Source organism: Natator depressus, chromosome 2 (genome assembly GCF_965152275.1).
Source record: "Natator depressus isolate rNatDep1 chromosome 2, rNatDep2.hap1, whole genome shotgun sequence".
Lineage (NCBI taxonomy): Eukaryota > Metazoa > Chordata > Testudines > Cheloniidae > Natator > Natator depressus.
Window position 1 is genome coordinate 168,480,974 of NC_134235.1, and position 19,519 is coordinate 168,500,492.

The 19,519-nt window shown below is 41.7% G+C and overlaps 1 protein-coding gene across 2 annotated transcripts in view; it reads right to left on the minus strand.

Moving 5' to 3' along the window:
• CNTNAP2 (contactin associated protein 2) overlaps window positions 1-19,519 on the minus strand; it is a 1,640,949-nt gene that overhangs the window by 1,234,939 nt on the left and 386,491 nt on the right. Inside the window, exon 1 of one of the 2 annotated variants that reach the window (XM_074945270.1) lies at window positions 17,330-17,348. The exons of the other annotated variant lie outside the window; for it this stretch is intronic. The gene's annotated coding sequence lies outside the window, so the exon portion shown is untranslated. Of the gene's footprint in view, window positions 1-17,329; window positions 17,349-19,519 lie in introns of those variants that run through there. 2 annotated transcript variants of the gene reach the window in all.

The window sequence follows — 19,519 nt, forward strand, 5'->3', positions numbered from 1 at the left end:
AGTCTAAACTGCAAAAATTTGGATGGCACCTTGTAACAGCATGGAACCCACCTCTTGCAAGCACCCCTTCTGGTCAGGTGTGCCTGCAGTCTTCAAATAGTCCCAGCCTTGATATCGGGCCATACACCCAGGGCTTCCTCCCTGGAGGCAATAGTTTTACCCTCTTGGTCTACTCTGGCCCCAGCTCTCCAGCTGGGCCACTAAGGAGCTCAGTTCCCTTTCTGGGGGGGTTCTCACTATCCAAGTGTAGACCAGATCCCAAGTGGCCTATGGGCAGGGAGGAACCCAGGCCCATCCACTACTCTGGGTCCAAGACCACAGGTCCTAAGAATAATAGCCACACATTGCCATGTCCCTCTAACAAAACTACCTTCATTTCTCTGGGCCATTTCTCTGCGGCCCCAGGTTTCACTGATGAAATCACCTTACCTTTTTTGTTTCCTTTGGGATCCTCCAGCCCAGGTATCCCTGGAAAAGCATACGACATATGGCAACACACTTTCTGATAGGGCCAGGCATCAAGGTGGAAGGAATCTGGAACACTAATTGGAATAGGTGTAGTATGCCCGTACGAGAGAAGGTACAGGGCATGGTACTACACAAGGGGCAGTGGGACAGATGGAGCATCGACACCTTCCACCTTGATGCTTGGCCCTATCAGAAAGTGTGTCACCATATGTCCTATGCTTTTCCAGGGATACCTGGGCAGGAGGATCCCAAAAGAAAAAAAAAAAGATCACCTTACCTCTGGGCTCATCTAAGTTCAGGCCCAGCATCCAGACAGGAGCTCTCTTTCGCTCCCCCAGAGCCTGTGAGCACTGAGCTGTCCATGGTACTGCAGTTCCCTTTGGCCAACCAGGAACACCATTCACACTCCTCTAAGCTCCAGCAAGCAACTGTTTCTGGCTCTGCAGCTCCTTTTATATGGTGCTCCTGGGCCCTGGTTGGCTGCTCCCTGCAGCCTCTCTGATTGGCTGCTTCCAATCTAGGCTGTTTGGAGGACTCTTCTATGGCTCCTTTCTTGGCACAGGTGTCCCAGCAAGGGGCGTCTGGGCCCAGTCCACTCCATCACACAGTCTAATAAGTCTCTCATGGAAGCTGACTCTTCTGAAAATTATTGCTTCTAATTGGGTCAAGGGAAAATAGCTTCTCTTTCCCTGTATTTTGGCATTTCTGGTTCCAGACTTGAAACAGAGATGCTGAAGTATTCAAAAATAAAACAATGGAAGTGTTAAACAGATTTTTAAACATTTTTAAAAAATCTTCAGGATGTTTTGTTCAGGCTTGACTATAGAAATGAACAAAGATTTTTTTACAAACTGTGGCAGGTTACCCTCCCTCCCCCAAACCAGATGGTGTTTTCTGATAGGTCTGATTTTTCACCCTTTGAAATCAATGGTCAGTTACCATTCAATTCACGTCAATAGAAAAGGATCAGGCTTCCAGTTACCAATGGTTCTCCAGGTTTTCAAATAGTTATAAAATGAACCTTCATGCCGAGGAGTCCACTGTTCCACTTTGCAAGAAATGTAAATATTTGGCTATTGGCACACCACTATGATAATCTATCCTGCTGCTTTTGTTCCATTATTTCTGTGCTGACTTTATGGTAATACTATTGTTCCTTCTGCAGTTAATCCTCTAAAGCCATTACCAAGGATTAATTGGCTCAGAGATTCACAGGTATATAAGACATGCATAGCAAATCCTGATATTGTAAGAACATAATAAAAAAAAACATGTAGTTTTGAGACTAATAAAGGGACCTGCAGAAAGCAGCATGGCTAGTGAGCGAAATCACACAAACAGTGATGGGACAGGTATTTTATCTGGTGTTATTGTACAATAGGGAGCCTATAAATTACGAGTAGCGACACAGTATTATTAGGATGAGTTATGATGTATCTGTACCACTGCGCTGCTTAGGTTTTTCTCCTATTCTTTACTCAGAGCTCAGCGAATTTCAATTCTTTTCAAATAGTTCAATCAATACATAGGCTGCCATTTGTAATGGCACCCTTAGATGGGCCACCTACGAAGACTTGATCCCAGACATTTCGGATCTAAAGCATGAGTTTCAGTAGCTTGAGCTAAAACAACTATGGTGTCTTAGTGACTGCAGCCAATAGCTGACTCAGCTTCTATGGAATGGTCTAGTCGCTGCAGCAGGATAAAGATCTTGCCAGTATGGATTACAGATAGCCCCTGTTTTTCAGCATTTAGCTTTAGACTCTCCCAAGGGCCCTGAAAGCAATTTCAAAAGGCAAACATCTGCTAGTAACAACCACCTGGATACATCAGTTCCTTCACTTGCATTTATTTTTCTAGCACACTCACAATTGTCACTCAGAATTCTCCATGCTTACCTCTTTCAATTCATGGAATTTAATAATAGTGAAGCTACTACAATAATACTACGGATTACTACACTTGGATACTGCAGTGATGGGTGGCAGTACTAGGTAGACAGAAGCTTTACTAGCTACAGCAATACATTTAAAAAAAATTTTTTTAAGTACACTGTGAATTCCCCAGTAACTTCAACCCACTGAAAGACATGGAAAGGGACAGATCCTGCTGCCCTGACTCTGTTCTCACTTAGGGAGAGATCCAAAGAGCGTTCTGCCTAAGGTCCAATTCAAAATTGCACTATCCGGTCCTATATCATTATTTATTAGTGCAATACATAAATATCAAGTTCTTTCCCTGAGAAACGCATAATGTACTGTCCTGAACTTGCTACTGTTAGTCAAGCTGAATAATCACTACTGACCTCTGAATAGTCTGACTGAAGTTATCCGACTGCAATGAGTAAAATCCGCAAGCTATAGTTCAATATTACACAAGAAACATCCAAGGATGATAAATAGGGCAGGGATATTGATTATCAAGGAGGAACAAAGGTTACATTAAAATATCATGATATACTGTTGTTGAATACACACCTTATTGGTTCCTTTTCAATACTCCTGGGGGAATTGTGCGCCATTATGCATGCGCAGAATTTATGTCCCCCACAGAAAAATGACTTTCTGACGGGGAAGCAAAAGGAAGCCACTAATAGAGGTCATGCAACACTCCCCTGCAGTGTATTTCAGGTGCCCAGAACAGACGGCAGAAAGGCAAATCACTGTGGGACACGGGGGCAGGACTGGGTAAGACCTGGCTGGTGGCTCCTACCCTGTGCCAGGTTCAGCTCCTAGTCCTCTTCCCCTGCACGACATCTGGGGCTCTGTCAGACCCAACCCCAGATTTCTTCCACGGCTGTAGGAAGCTCTGCAAACTCCTCCATCTCTCCCCCATGCTTCCTGCACTCATCGTTCCTTGGCTGCAGGAGGAGGGATCACTGTACAGGGAGCTGCTTCCCCATCCACCCAACCCATGTGCATCCAAACTCCCTCATACCAGACCCCACCAATGAACCACACTCCACACCCAGAACCCTCCCCCGCACCGAGCCCCACTGCCCCAGCATCTGGAGCCACACACATCCCCAGATCCCCCTACCGAGCTCTATCCCCCCCATACCCAGACATCCCTCCTGGTGAGCCCCAACTCTCTTCACCTGGACCATCCTACAGAGTCCCATTACCATTGCACCCAGAATCTCCCCAACAAGCCCCTGTGCATCCAGATCCCCCCCGCACCCGGATCCACCAGTGATCTGTCTGCACCCAGATTGCCCCACCCAAACCCTCTCAACTCACACCTGGTTCCCCCACACTAAGCTCCTCCACACTTGGATCCTGCATTGCTGCGCCTCCCTGCCCACACCTGGTGCACCTGGCATGGAGAGGCAGGGCCCGGGGTGTTTCTGGGGCAGGCCCAGTCCCTGCATAGTGTCAGGGTTAGGTGCAGCCTCAATGCGCCGTCTGTGTCCCAGGGGAAAGCTGCCCAGTGATCTCCCACCTCTGTGCAGACAGTGGGCTGTGTTCCCCAATGCCATGCTGGAGCCATGGCACTTATTTGACAAATAAAATTTGCAAAATGTTGCAGAATTTTAAAATATTTTGGTCAGAATTTTTATTTTTTGGCACAGAATTTGTAATGTTTTGGTACAGAATGCCCTCAGGAGTATTTTAAAATAAAAAGCCTGCACTTATGCTAATATATTATTTTTAGGATTTATAACAAGGCAAGAGTGAGAGACCATTTCATGTACAGAGAGAAAATAGTACATAAAGAAAATTTATCTTTCAATTTTCTGAGCTAATTTTTTGGTATTTAAAATCCCATCCAAACTTAATGCTACATTAATATTTTTCATTGGAATTTAATCTGGAGTAAGATGGCATTAAGGAGTTTCCCTAGCTTAAATGTGACTGCTTGTGATGGTCATTTTTCAGTAGCAGAAAGCAGTAAAATACTCATTCTCAGTAAAATCACATAACAAAATATTTTAATGAGGAGAATCTCTTTAAAAACGTTCCCACAGTTATACCACTTGTCGCCAATTAGCTTCTCTTAAAAGAGAATTAAAAATTCCCACTAAGGGCAGGCCCAGCTTCGTGACAGACCATGCATCATCTACACTGGCAGTCTGGAGAATCCATATCGGAAAAGTCTAGTATTAATCAAAAAGAAATACAAACCTGTAATTTCCTGTTCCTTGAACTTTGTGATTCCCCCATCCATGTGCCGACAGATCACTCTCCCTAGTATCTTTTACGGTTATGGATGGGATTTCCAAAAATGACAAAGTGACTTAGGAGCACAAGTGCCACCGAAAGGCCCTTTTGAAAATTCCACTCTATATAGAAAAAATGAAAATGTCTAAGAATACACACACACACACACACACTCAAGCAGAAGCTTGCCTAAACCTGGCTCCTACTGTATATTGCTCAGCTGCTCTGCCTTTTTGAGTATAAACCTATGGATTTGTATCAAAACAATCCAAACATGCAAACTCCACTTGAATGTTAAATAGAACGCTATTTCAGATATCCGTGATCCTATACTCCTTCCACAGGTCAAGCTCTGTTTGATGTAGTGGTAGTTTGGGTTAAGTAAGGAGGGCATTTTACATTTTCATCCTGTAATGGCATAGGGTATGCCTACACCGCATTCAAAGGTGTAATTGCAGCATTTGTAGACCCACTCAAGCTAGCTTTGATTTAGCTAGCTCAAACAACAATAGCAGTGAAGCCACAGTAGCAGGGACCTCAGCATGGGCCATACAAGCTCACTTGGGATCCTGTGAATGTATTCAAGCAGCTGCCCCATGTTGCTGCCCATGGAGCTGCAGCTTCACTGCTACTGTTATTCAAGCTAGCTTAGATGTAAGCTACTTCAGGTATGTCTACACATACTGCACTGCATAGCACTGTTACTTCCCTGTAGATATACCCTTACACATATGCTGAGCTTTATGCACTGTGAATAGTCCCAGTGACTTCAGTTGGACTATACTCACCTTGCACAAAGGTAAGCATGGGCAAATCTTCACATTCATGGGTGAGTCTTTGTGTATACTTGACAGGTTTCAGAGCAACAGCCGTGTTAGTCTGTATTCGCAAAAAGAAAAGGAGTACTTGTGGCACCTTAGAGACTAACCAATTTATTTGAGCATAAACTTTCGTGAGCTACAGCTCACTTCATCTGTAGCTCATGAAAGCTTATGCTCAAATAAATTGGTTAGTCTCTAAGGTGCCAGAAGTACTCCTTTTCTTTTTGGGTATACTTGAGTGACAGCCAGGGGTGAAAGTCATAATAAATTCTTACCGGTATATGGGCCAGCTCCGGCCCCCGGAAGGGCCTCAGGAGGAAGGGGCAGGGCTGGGGGAGTCAGCCTCCCTCAGCCAGCCCATCCGCGCTGACTGGCCCAAGCCGCCCAGGGCTCCAGCGGTGATTTAAAAGGGACCAGGACTCCAGCCGCTGCAGCAGCAGCCGGGAGGCCAAGGCCATTTTAAATCACCGGCTCCAGGGCAGCTGACATTTTGCCGCCCCCATCGGCGGCCCTGCTTTAGAATAATTGCCCCTTTTGTGTCCCCTGTCAGTGGTCATATTGGCAGGGCCACCGATGGAGGGGGGTAGGGAAGGCGAGGGGGTAGGGGCAGGCTTTAAGGAGGGTCCTTTGCCACGGCAGTGCTTTAACATTGCTGCCCCTGCCCCTGCCCCTTCCCCTTCGCCCACCCCCCCCCACCCCCACGTGGGGCCTGCCGGTACGGAACCTACTGACAGGGCCACCGAGGCAAAAGGGGCAGGGATGTTAAAGCCCTGCCGCAGCAGCGCTTTAACGTAGGCTGTGTACGGGCTGGTACCGGCTTCTTACTGGTAAGCCGTACTGGCTCACTTTCACCCCCTGGTGACAACTCACTGTTACTGCTGAGCAAGTTATTTCTATTAAATGATTTGATAAACTTAGCCATTCATGAGCAGATTGCAATTTTCTCCAGTTTATTCAATGTTTGAATATATTAAGCAACTTTAAAAAACTATATCAATTCATCACAAACATATATCTACAGGGATTCAATAATCATGCTGCACTGGATATTTGTGACTAGTCAGATAAGTCTCATCCTACCAGGAAACTGAAACAACTTCATGTAAGTGCAAGCACTCTAGAGCAAATATTTGCAGAGGTGAATTTAAAATTCAATTGAAATCCACTTTCCATGAATATTTGTGCCAGTGAAGCTTGATGGCTCAATGTTCATTGAAAGCAAACACAAAAGGCATGCAAACGTAGCAAAACCTATTAAAAATTCAAATCCTAATAGAACATATTTCACACTATTTCCCTGTTAAATTCACAAAATGTCCCCAACAAAAGATTCAAATAAAAACAGTTCTCAATACTAACATGATCTTTATTTGAACTGCAAGGTCAAATTTCCATCTCTTTCTCCTCTATAACCTATAACCTAAAAGCAAAAGATACTTTCCCCATCATTGGTCTAGTAACACTTAGGATTAATGTAATAAAAATGGGAATTATTCTATGAACTTCAGTAATGAAGCTCTCTATTTTCTTTTGTTTAATGCATTTATTGATATTCCCACTGTAATATATTTTAGTTATATTTTTTTTAATTTTTCCAAATACAACAAACATTACCAAAATACCAGATTCATCTCAATACGCAAAGTAAATAAAGAGGGTTCGAATAAAAGAAGGGGAGGCATCTATCTTCAGGGTCCAGTTTAATCATAGACCTCTAAAAAAAGTCAACCCAAGTAGCTTTGATTTTTGGGGGGCTCCATTTTAATAATTATTTTATCATTGCACATTAACTTCTTCCAATAAATTAAATGAAATGCATCAAGGGACCTCAAAACAAAAAAACAGCTGCCTCAGGTCTTAAAGGTCCAAAACATGATTTTGTTTTCACTCTGTAGATTCTATACATATGCATTAAACATGAAAGGGGAAAAAATTAAACTGTTGTAAGCTTTGGCAAGAGCTCTCCATGGCCAGGAACCATTTACCATGAACGTTTTTGGTTTTGGTAAAAGCTAAAGGAACTTGTTTTCAAATCTCTTGGGAGCAAATATTTCCAAATCTAAATGGCAAATGTGTCCTATGCAAATTCCATTATTGCTGGTCTTCATGTCTAGCAAAGCATGATAGGATGTATTATTACACAATAAACCTTCACTTTATAGATTTTATCCCCATTTTATCTCTTTGTTTTTATGCGTATTGTGGTTTATATACACAGTTCATGGTACATTCTCTTATGTTTTACAAGGAAGAAAAGGGAATATTAATTCTTTCCAACCCTGCCCACAGCTGAAGCACTACCTGCCAAAGGGAGACACCACTCAAGCATAATCATGAGTGCTGTACTGGGTGTTGCTGGGCTTCTCAGGCTTGGCTTTCCCTTGGAGCGGCTTACATATGTTGCTGGGCTCTGCTAAGCTTTTCAGGGCAAGTTACATCCTCAGTGGGGCTCCAATGAGAGGGATGGTCTACTGCTTAGGGTACTAACCTGCAACTGGAACAGACTTCAATTCCCTGCTCCACCAGACCTCCTGTGTGACCTTGGGCAAGTCACTGTGTCTCTCTCTCAGTTCCCCATCTGTAAAAGGGGATAATAGCATTTCCCTACCTCTGTACATTAAAGTTGTTGAGGTGCTCAGTTACTATGGTAAATCAGGACTATATGAGTTAGGTGTCTCCGTTCAGATTTTATCTTTTCTCATACAGAAAACTGTACCTTACTCCATGAAGGTTGACACTAAAGATCAGTATCACCACTAATGGAGTAAAGAGCAACTCAACAAGGAATAAGGATGACAGAATCTGGCCTTTGAGCTATAATGCCATTAGATTGATGAATGTTGCATGATTACCCTGTACAACTGCCAGAACGTTATTTAAAAACTTCACACTCAACATATTGGGGATGATTTTCTGCTCATTTACACCACTCTAAATTGGATATAAATTGGTGTAGATTTTACTGGTATAGATCAGATGAGAATCAGGACCAGTGCCTGTGATTTTGAAAGATTCTGCCTAGAAATTAGAGCATAGGGTTGTGGTTTCAGACACACATCTTCTAACATGTCCTCTGACTTTCAGCATAACACAGGGGTGGCCAATCTGTGGCTCCAGAGCCACATACGACTCTTCATAGGTTATAATGTGGCTCCTTGCATAGGCACTGACTCCAGGGCTGGAGCTATAGATGCTAACTTTCCAATATGCCAGGGAGTGCTCAGAGCTCAACCCCCTGCTCTGCCCCCAGGCCCTGCCCCACTCCACCCCTTCCCCGAGCCTGCCATGCCCTCCCCTCCAGAGCCTCCTGCGCACTGCGTAACAGCTGATTGTGGTGGGCAGGAGGTGTGGGGAGGGAGCGGGAGGCACGGATCGGTGGGGCTTCCGGCGGGCAGGAGGCACTGCAGGTTGGAGTTGGAGGAGCTGATGGGGGGCTGCTGACATAGTAGTGTGGCTCTTTGGCAATGTACATTGGTAAATTCTGGCTCTCTCTCTCAGGCTCAGGTTTGCTGCCTCTGGCACAACACATAGCAACTTACTTTAACCTCTCTATATTCCAATTTAACTATTTCTGAAATAATTATACTTAGTTTCCTATTCAGTACTGTTGGCATCACGAGGTTCAAATAATTAGTGTCTGTAAGGTGCTTTGAAATCCTCAGATAAAGGAAATATTATGTTATTTATCACTAGCTTGTGCTGTGATAAATACAGGAACTCCTGTATGGAACTGCACTCCTAGTATGGTTCCCCTAGTCAACCCCGTTTTGCTTTGAGGGTTTTGTTTTTTCCCTGTCATGTCACTAGTCAGTAGCAATCTAGCGTCTTTGTGCCACCTTCCCTTCAGCAAGCCAAGTATTACTAATATTACCAATATGCCAGTATTACTATCTTTGCTTCCCAACATTCAAGTCTAAAATTCTCTCTATAGATCTTGGTCCATAGACAGACACTTGACGCTGCAACTGGGGATGCTATCTGGTCTGTGTGGAAGCCCTAGAGATTTAACTATACATCCTTGGCATAAGGATTCTCACAAGTGAGTCTCACAGTTACAGATCAAAAAGAAGCTTCAGTGAAAGTCCTCATTTAAAATCTCTGAGTATAAATTAGAGAGAAATAATATATTGTTATGCTAAATCAGTGGCAGTTCCTCCTTCCTCTCCCACTAGATAATCCCCTTCTTCACTCACATTGAGAGATGATCTCTTAAGCGCTGGAGGAAAAAACCCACTTGGGATGTCTACAAAGAAGTATATGACAAATATGCCAAAGATGACCTTCTGGCTCGAAAGAGCTCTTGAGATAATTGATCTATAAACACCCACGATATCAGATGGCAAAGCAAATTATAACTACCCACTAAAGGCACCACTAGCTCCCGAACTGGTTTCCTGACATTTCAGTACATTATTGAGGCAGCATATGTTTCTTTTGGGGTTCACATCATAGTGCAGTCTATTTTCATTATAAACTCTGGATGGTGATGCACCAAAGAGGTGTGGGGGGGAGACAAAAAAAATATATAAAGGCAGGTTTTGTCCTTTGAAAATGAAAACATCTCCCTAGACTATTTACTGGAAATTTGTTGCAATGGTTCTGCAGGTTTTTCCCCTCTGGTACATACATGATTGTGTGGCACAGTATGGCATATTTTTTTCTGGATAAAGAATATATAAAAAACCCTCTACATTTAGACTGACAAGAAATGATTAAGAGACTTATTTGCACCTTCAAAAGTGAATAAAGCCTCTGAAAGTTTAGATTTTGGGGGCAGAGAGGAGGGAAGTGAGGGGGAACAGGAGAGGAACCAAACAAAACCACAATTCTGAATGGCTCAGGAGAGAGTGGTAATAAGGTTTGTATACTTTAACTACTTAGTCACTGATTCAAAACTGGCGCAAGTTAGTCGGGACTAAAATATCAAACAGCTGTTCAGTGGGCTATGTGAAGTGAATTGGTAGTCTAAGTCCAGTGCATGGTAGGCAATTATCCATAAAAATGCAACTGGTACCTTTGCTGGCACTTTCAAACTGGCCAAGGATGAATGGCCCACAGAAATCAACCTATTTTCTCACTCCCAGAGACACATTCATGAGGAATGGGGCAGAAATATGCACAGCTGCTGTGTTAATACTAAGCATTTATACAGTACTTTACATTTTCAAACTGCTGTATAAATATTAAATTTATCTTTATTGCACCCCTGCGAGGGAGGTAAATTTGATCACTCTACCTGTTCTTTCTAAAAACAGAGGATTTCATTGTCCAGAGTCATCAGTTTGGTATTGTTCAGAAGTTATAAAAAGGATTTAGGTTGTTAGTAAAGACTCTATAATTTTAAGTGGGTAAAATTTTGTTTTTACATTTCTGAAATTCTTGTGTTTTTCCCATTTCACCTCACTTTTTTAGGCTTCCCAGTTATGATGAGAAGTTATTAGCAAGAGTTAAATTTTACATCTTTCTGAGTACCAAATATACTCTGTGATGGATGGGGAGAAATATCTCTTAATGAAATAGGCAGAGGTGGGGAAATGATTTGTGAAGAAGAGGGTTTTTTATGCCTACCTCAGGCACAATTTTCAAAAATGTGCACATAAGATGCATGAATCCTTTACATAGTCTTTGTTGCCTGCAGAATGGCCATGGTAATAGCACATATACTTGTAAACCAGAACATTAGGAAAATAGCCAATTATGGGTACAATTTTATATTTTACATCCAACCTTATATTTTCTTGCACAGCTTAAGCCTGCAATTTTGAAAATTTTGCCACAACTGTTAAAAATAGGCAATTACAATACTGCAGCATGATAGAACATTTTCTGGGTAGTAATGTATATATCAAAAGAGCAGCCCTCACATGGATTATAGAGTTAATCATAAATGTGAGATGGCATTAAAGCAGTTTTTTTAAAAAAAGCATGTGTGTTTAACTTCAAAACAACACATCTTTTCTAAGAGACCTAAAGTTTATTTTGTTTGTTTTATTATGAATATAACTATAGGCAATACAGTCATGACTGTGACCTCCTGTAAGCATGCATCCTCACCTCTAGGGCACCCCTGCATGCCCAGACACATCATTACAGGGGACTTGCCTCTTGCACCCCCATCATCCCCTTAGTGCCAGTTCCTTGGCCTGCAATGGCCTCACTCAGTTTGTGTCTCCTTCTGACACCCCCGGTGCCCATGGCTTTGCCTCTGATCAAGTCACATAAAAGTTTAAACCCCTTCTGGGATAGCAGCAACAAATCTCCAAATTAAGAGCCCTTCCATGCCTCTCAAGAGGCACTACAGTTCCCTTGTCATATCCTGCTTGCTAAACCCTAGTCCAGTACTTCTCTCCATCAGAGAGACCTGTCAATTCTGCAATCTCTCTCTCTCCAGCTGAGCTCCCTTTGTCAACTGATACTGCTTAGCTCTACCTCCTCTATCTAGGATGCAACTAGTTACTCTCTTCTCCTTCCCCCCACAGGTCAGAGCATGATTAACTGTGTCCTTTCCCTTGCTTTGCAGGTGATCGGGGAGTTAAGCCCCAACACACTGCCCTACTCATAAAATCATCGCAGTTGCCCCAGATCTACTTATCAAGGTTACTAGAAGTGACAGTGAATCTTCTTTTGTACTGCATACCAAGAAGTTACAAAAGAAGCGATAGAAACCATGTTTATGCTGGAGGTTCAGAGGTAGCTTCCAAAAGTACTAGACTTCTCCTGTTGAATTCAAGAGGATATCTTCAAGCTCATATTTTGTAGCTGATCAGGGCTATATGTGCTACAGTCCTATCATCTGGTGATTGCAGTTGTCAGACTCGTTGAGGTTCTTTGTTGAAAACAATAGTTCTTCTGAATGCATTCAACCAAAGCTCATAATACACACAAACACACACACTCCCTCCCCCCAAAACAAAACAATGAGGCAATGGGTTCCAAGCTTGCAACATTTCATCTTTGAGGCTCGACTAATTATTTTCTTTAATCTTGCCAGGATCACTATATTCTAACAGGGAGTTCTGGTCAACTGATGACATTTTCCAGATAGCACTCTCCTAGAACTCGACCCTCTCAAGTCAGATGATCTCTCACCACTTGAGATTTGTTATGTACTTGACTACATATCTGGCTGATACTGTAAGGTATTTTGTAACTAAGGAGTCAAACTGTCCTGACAACAGTTTTCCAGTTATTTCCCATGTTTATCCAAATAAATTGCCATCACTCACCATGAAAATAGCTTTGAGTTTTCCAAATGTTTCCCAAAGAAAAATTACAGCTCCCCAGGTGTAATTTTCAAAAAACACTTAATATCATATTAATGTTTCTCTTACTGAAGTCAATAATAAATCAATCCCATGTGTCGAAGTCTGTCTTGGGTGGAAATAATGGGAAACTGGGTGGCATTTCATGAAGGTTAGACTGAAAACCAGAAAAAAACATGGTAGTTTCACTTCAAGGTTTTAAAAACTTTCAAATAAAAAACTCAAAACAAAGTTGTGGCTATGCAAACCTCTGATCTGGCACCACATTTCACAGTCATCCTACACAAATCTTGACACAAGTTCACCAACATAATGGACCAGATCTAAAGCTGACTGTAATGGAGCTTTGCCAATGTATGCCATTAAAACTGTGCTGATCCACATGAGTTTTATTACACATTCATACTTACTGAAAAATTAAAACATAGTACATTTCTGTTGTGCCTTTATATGCAGTGCTTACAAAATGCTACAGTGGCCCCCAATTTCACATATTGTGTATGTGTATAAAATAGGTATCTAAATTACACACACAAAACCATATTTAAAATTCTCCATTCTTTTAAAAATGGGGAGGGGGGCAGATGTCTGTTGGTAGTAGCTGGGCCAGTACTCGATTATACAAAAGTACACAAGACTAACTAACTTGCTGTTGTAAGAAACATGTATGAGGCATCTACCACTCTGCTGTATATTAAATCATAAAAAGAGAGGCATCAAAAAAGGGACACAATTCAGCCCCATATTTTTAGTACGGCGGTTTGGCTTTCAGTCCTTGACTTCATTTTTTGTTTTTGCTTTTAGAAGAGGTTTTTTAAAAGCAACGCTATATTACTGAGTTTCACCTCAATTTTCTCTCCAAAAAAAGTAAGAAGAAAATATTTAAGAGAAAACAAATTACAAATTGCCGGAAGTTCCAAACTTAAGAGCCTCTAACAAGTTACAAGATTAGATTTACAAGCCTGCAATACACATTGCTGTCCCTTCATGTTCTGTTGTTAGAGAAATAGGATAACTATGGGAATAAAAACAGAATGAGGGTAGGTGGAATATATATGCAATATTTTTCAATTTTCAGGGGGTTTGGGGGTTTTTTTAGGGATTCACAGAACACTTTACAGAACTATTTTTCCTTTTATTATCTTGTCTTATTTTCTTCCTGCCTTTAGCTACCAGAAGAGTATATTAGGAAAACAGATGAAACTGCCACCAAGAGAATTTGTTTCAAATGAGCTCTATTAGTTTCGCTGGTACTGACAGGATAGTTTTTTGCAGAGGCAGCCCTCAGTTCCCAGCATCTGCTCGCTGATCTCATTTGATTGTGAAAGCAGCTGACTATTATAAGTGCAATTTTAAAGTCCTGTTATTAAATAAAGAAAATTCCCAAGTAACAGTCAGACACATCTGGACTCTACATGTGGTGATGTCTCTATATATAGATACACAGAGGTAGCAGTTCCTGGTGCAAAGCTTCTGTGCTCCAGTCTCAAGAAAAGCAATGCAAGCTTCCAAGGCAGGAGAAGCTACAAAAGGTCATGGACAAAGTTGATATACTCTGTACAAAACTCAACTAGCGAGCCGAAATTATTTTGTGTTAGTTCCCTGGATTCTTGATTCAGAAAGCTAATTTGAAGTGGAAACTAAACGTAGATGGGTATCTTCTTACCCTGGATTCAGGCTTGAAGCACTGCTGCAGAGCTCCCTTCAGAGGAGCCCTGCAGAGCTCCGACTAGCAAAATGCCCCCCACCCCTTTTTAAAGCGTACTTACAGTAAGAAAAAAGTGTATGCAAAATGGCATTGTCTTAACTGACAGCTCTTCTCCCTTTGGCTCTTGGGAATCATGTGTGCTTACTTTACTATACCAACAAAAGTAAAATGTAGTAAAAATGTATTTTGTATAGTAAAGCCAATGCAGCTATTAGTGAGTGAGCTGTATTCTATTCTGGCTTGTATATTATTAAATAAGATCTGACTGCCAAAATCTTTGTCCTGAAGAGTTCAGAAGTGTAAGCATCAGCTGTACCTATAAGGATTCTTTGGGTCAAAATGGTGACATGATGCCTGAGCAAAAGAGAATACAGTGTGACTGTTAGGCAGCATGGTGATCGGTGCACAATAAATACCTATACAGACAGACAAGACTGTTGATTAAGATGCAGTTAATCAAAACGATAGATTAGATGGCTAGGATCCCTGGCCAAGTTTCTAGGGCTAGCATTTAAATAAAGAAAAACTTTTTACTTAACTTGGAAAACCGTGATATACAAGTTTTTGAGAGAAACATACTGCAACCACAACCGCACTTTTAAAAGGAACGAATCAGAAACAGAAACCACAACTTCTCCTCTTCACCTGGTCTCTAACATATCAGCACTTCTCAGCTGGAATAAAATTCCCATATGCTCCACAAACCATTTCAAAAATATTGTCTTTAGCTAAAAGAACTAATCTGGAGTATGTTTGCTGTATCAATAAGCTTTGACCAGACCTCCCAGTAACTATCAGCACAACACTCCTTACTCGAAACAAAATGTGACATTTTAATCAAGTGCATTAATTGAGATAGAAACATAGTGCAGCCTTCTGAAACCAATGCTTCATCATAAGTGAATGAAATCATGGTCAGCATAGTTAAAGGCAGTGGACTCTTATCACTTCATTTGTATAGAACACGCTGCCAAATTAAGCCAAATTCTCTGCAGGTATAAATGGGAAAAGGTCCATTGAAATCTATGCTCCTACTGTCTGGGTACACCGCAAAGAGGACAGGAGACACTTGTTATGAATTTTAATCAGGCCACAACTTTATTATATAGATGTCTGGGACTACCCAGCAGAAAAAATGTACAGTGCAGGCAAATCCATGCTTATTCAAATCAATTCTCTGGGGCTTCCAACAGCCCCCATTTTGTTTCCACCCAGGTCCCCCAGCCGCCCCATGGCTTGGGCCTTATCATCCACCACCCTCGTAAGAGGGTTAAGGGGGGCTATGAGAATGGGGGTGGGGGGAAGGGAGATGGGTCTTGGCTTCCTGCCGTACCAATCAGAGGACTCCCCAACCCCCTCCCCCGTTCTGTTCCTTTATCCAGTATCTCCTTTTGAGTCCTTTACCAGGCCATTTATCTGGTCACTAGCTGCCTTCCTTATGGAGTACCTGCACTGGACATCCGCCCAACCCTACAAAATAAGTTGTGTTATTGGCCTACCACCTTTTCTTCTCACCAGAAAAGTTCCTCCCTCATACCCGCTGTGGGGAAGGCAAAAACACCCTCTTTCCACCGAAGTCAATTCTGGTGTTGCAGGAAAAATTCCTTCCCTGCCCTCCTTTAAAAGGAGTGACTAGTGTAATGCCAACAGCAGGTCCTAACCCAGCCTGCCATTCGCCTCCACGAGGGGAGGGAGGGTGGGAGCTGGCTTACTTGCTGTGTGAAACAAAGACTTTCCCCACTCAGGTTTCATACCTTTATGCCCTTGGGGTGGGGGGGAGGTCATTGCTGCAAAGCTGACCACTGAGCACCTTTTTTACAGCAGTTTCTGACCTCTTTCCTCACCCCCCCCCCCACCATAAAACAGAGTTGTCCTTCCTTGGGTAAACCCCAGACAAACTTTGCCCCACCTTAGTTGCGGTGCAGTCATTTATACCAGTGGTGAATTTAGCTCATTGAGTCCTACTGATCCCAAAGGTGGGGGGTGGGTTCCATACATATGCATAAAATGAAGCATGATACAAAATCCAGTGTAGCATTTGGGTGTAAAGGCTTACCATATGAATTCTGCTACAGGACATTTGGGAGTCTAATAAGCATTTAAACTTAGGTCACAATCATCATAGAAGGATCCAACAGTTAGTTTTCTGCACAATTTAGATCTAAATAATTGTAATTTCAAGGAGGTCAAGTAGCTATTCTCTTGCAGTATGTCACTTCTTGAGCATCAGTAATATTGAAAATAAAGTTAAAATGCAGTGAAACTAATTCCACCTCTCAAAGATCATGACTTAACTTACTAAACAAACAATTTTTTTTCAAGAAATGTCTCCACATGTTGTAGTGTTCACATTCAAAGCAGCACAAGATGGAAGAGCATTTCAGACACTCCATTTCATAGGAGGCAACAGGGAACATTAAAATAATTTTGTTTCTTCCTGTCACTTTTTAGAAAAAAATTAGTTTGAAATTGCATTTTGCCTGTGTTTCAGTGCTTATAGTTATAATACCACAAACAGAGAGATGGGGAAGCCTTAGAAATGTAATTATAAAATAACTACTTGCTTGTCACGTATTTTAACTTCCCCAAACTTTTATGCTAGTCCGAGTTGGTCATTTCATGCAATACATTTACCAATTTTTTAAATAAATAGTTTAGTTATCAGTTCACTGGGTTTCCAGGGGAAAAACATTATGGAAAGAATTGTAGAGCAGAAGGGATTGTGGTCTAGTGGTTAGAGCAGACGTCCAGGTGTCAGGATACTTTGGGAACCGTATCCAGCTCTGCCACTTGATCTCCTTGGGCTTATTTTCAGAAGTACTGAACCCAATGGGAGATGCAAGTGCCCAGAGTCTGACTTTCAGGCATACTTTTTTCACTTATATATAAAATGCATATTAAAGGACATACCTCTCTCCTTGAGTCTGACAGAGAGCTGGGCAACAGCAGCTGAACCAGCGTCCTAGTCACTGCAACTCCGGTGGGTTCCCTGGGAGTAAAACTGACAATGGTAATTATGCCTAATTGATAGACTGGGAATGGGCTGGAGAGACCTGAAGGATAATTAGCTCAGAAAGTAGAAAAGGCATGGGAAGGAAGCCCCATGAGGAGGAGAGGGGCAGGCTCTTGGAGTTGGTCCCAAGAGAGAACTGAAGGAGACAGCTCCTACCTCTCCTATCCTTGACCTAGGGGGCTGATGATGATATGCTGTTGTAAATAAGGTGCTGGGCAATGCTGTAAAGGTGGCGAGAGAACACTGTGCATAAACCACCCATGGTGTTTACAAGTAGAAAGTTTCCAAGTTGTCTGTGCATGTGTGCAGAAGACGACAGGAGCAGCGGGTGCTCCCTGTCAGAGTGACGTTTAGTTAATATTTGTAATGTCTTGATGGTCAAATGAAAGGTGTTCTAAATGTGCAAAGAGTTCATAAAATTATATTTTCAAAGACCTGGAAAAAACAACTTGTATCTTCTCACCTCAGATCATTTTGCTTCGAAAAAGTTAACAAGTTATACAACAATTTCACCTATCGGCTAAATGCACATAAATCCATAGTGATCGGCTGAGCTAACTCACATGTCAATCACATCACCAAATGTGAAATTAATAGGTTGTGAAATCAAACTATTTTTTTAAATCTACTGTTTTCCTCTCTATCCCAATATCTACTATGTTCCTGCTAGAAACAGGGTCTTATACAAACAAACACTGTGTGTGTAACTTTAAAATTAAATAAAAACCAAACATTGTTTCCTCCTGCCTTTCAAGATACACATCCAAGTTATGCTTCTCAGTGTTTCGCTGACAAACCACTTTATCCTCACTCTTGTTGTTACCATATCATTAAAATCCCGTGGTTTCTGCTTATAGTCTCAGGGGTATATATACAGATGCAACACGTGCACGCACACCTCATCAAAAATCTTGCAATCTGTCGCTGACCTTCCAGTTTAGTATAGTGTATGCAAAATAGAAGCGTTTGTTCATGAACAAACCGAGATATTTGATGTTCTGTGTTCCGGCCACAAGCAGAACAAGGGAAGTAACATGACTGAATCTGAGGGTACGTCTATACGTACAGCACTGCAGCAGGGCAGCTGTACTAGAGCACATCTGGTGAAGCTCTCCCATTGGCATAACAAAAAAAAAATCAGTTCCACAAGCAGCATAAGCTATGGAGAAGCTCTTCCGCCAACATACTGATGTGCACACAACCACTTATGTCGGTGTAACTGATGTCGCTCAGGGGGTGGAATATTCACAACCCTGAGTGACGTAAGTTTGCTGACATACGCTCTAGTGTAGACATAACCTAAATCAAAACTGGATGGACAAGTGAGAGCAGGACCAACGTTGTTAGGACTCCATCATGCTGCTCAAGGAGTTCACATTGAGGGTGGAAGTGAAGCCCCTTAGTTTCAAAGTACATTCAGACTTCAATAATACTCACTGCCTTTTAATCCAAAAACCTATGAGTTGGGCAAGGAGGGAAAGTGCACAATAACTGGAATGGATGCATAATGTCTATGTTGAGTCTCCAACAATGCTAACACATTACAGGTCAAAGATCAGGTAAAGTTTCTGGAGACTGGAAATCTCTATTTTAAAACCACCTGTCATTCTTGAAGAGCAAAATATTTTTACAATGTTTAAAAGCACAGTGTCAGTAGCAGGCATGAAAGAAGAGAGTTGATCACATTAATGCACCATAAAATACATGTAACCAATGTGTTTTTGTTTTATATTTCCATGTAATCACAGTATAATTACACTTTTCATGCTGTTCACATGAGCTACAAATGTCTACTTTCAGCATTTTCATACTATTCTATAGAAAAAGAGTTGATGTAATGAGATTATTACTAACTAGTGTATAATTAAGTTACATTTTAATAGAAATTGCAAGAGTACCATTTTATGAGCCTAAATCTAGCCTTTTGTTTATTTAAACCATGAAATTTGGCTGGAGGACGAACAGACAGCTCTGAGGATTAGGTCCTGGGACATGGAGTCTTTCACTTCTGAACCACCCATTCAAATCTTAGTGCTGACCAGAAATGAGCAAAAATAAATAAATAAATAAAATAAAATAGAAATCAG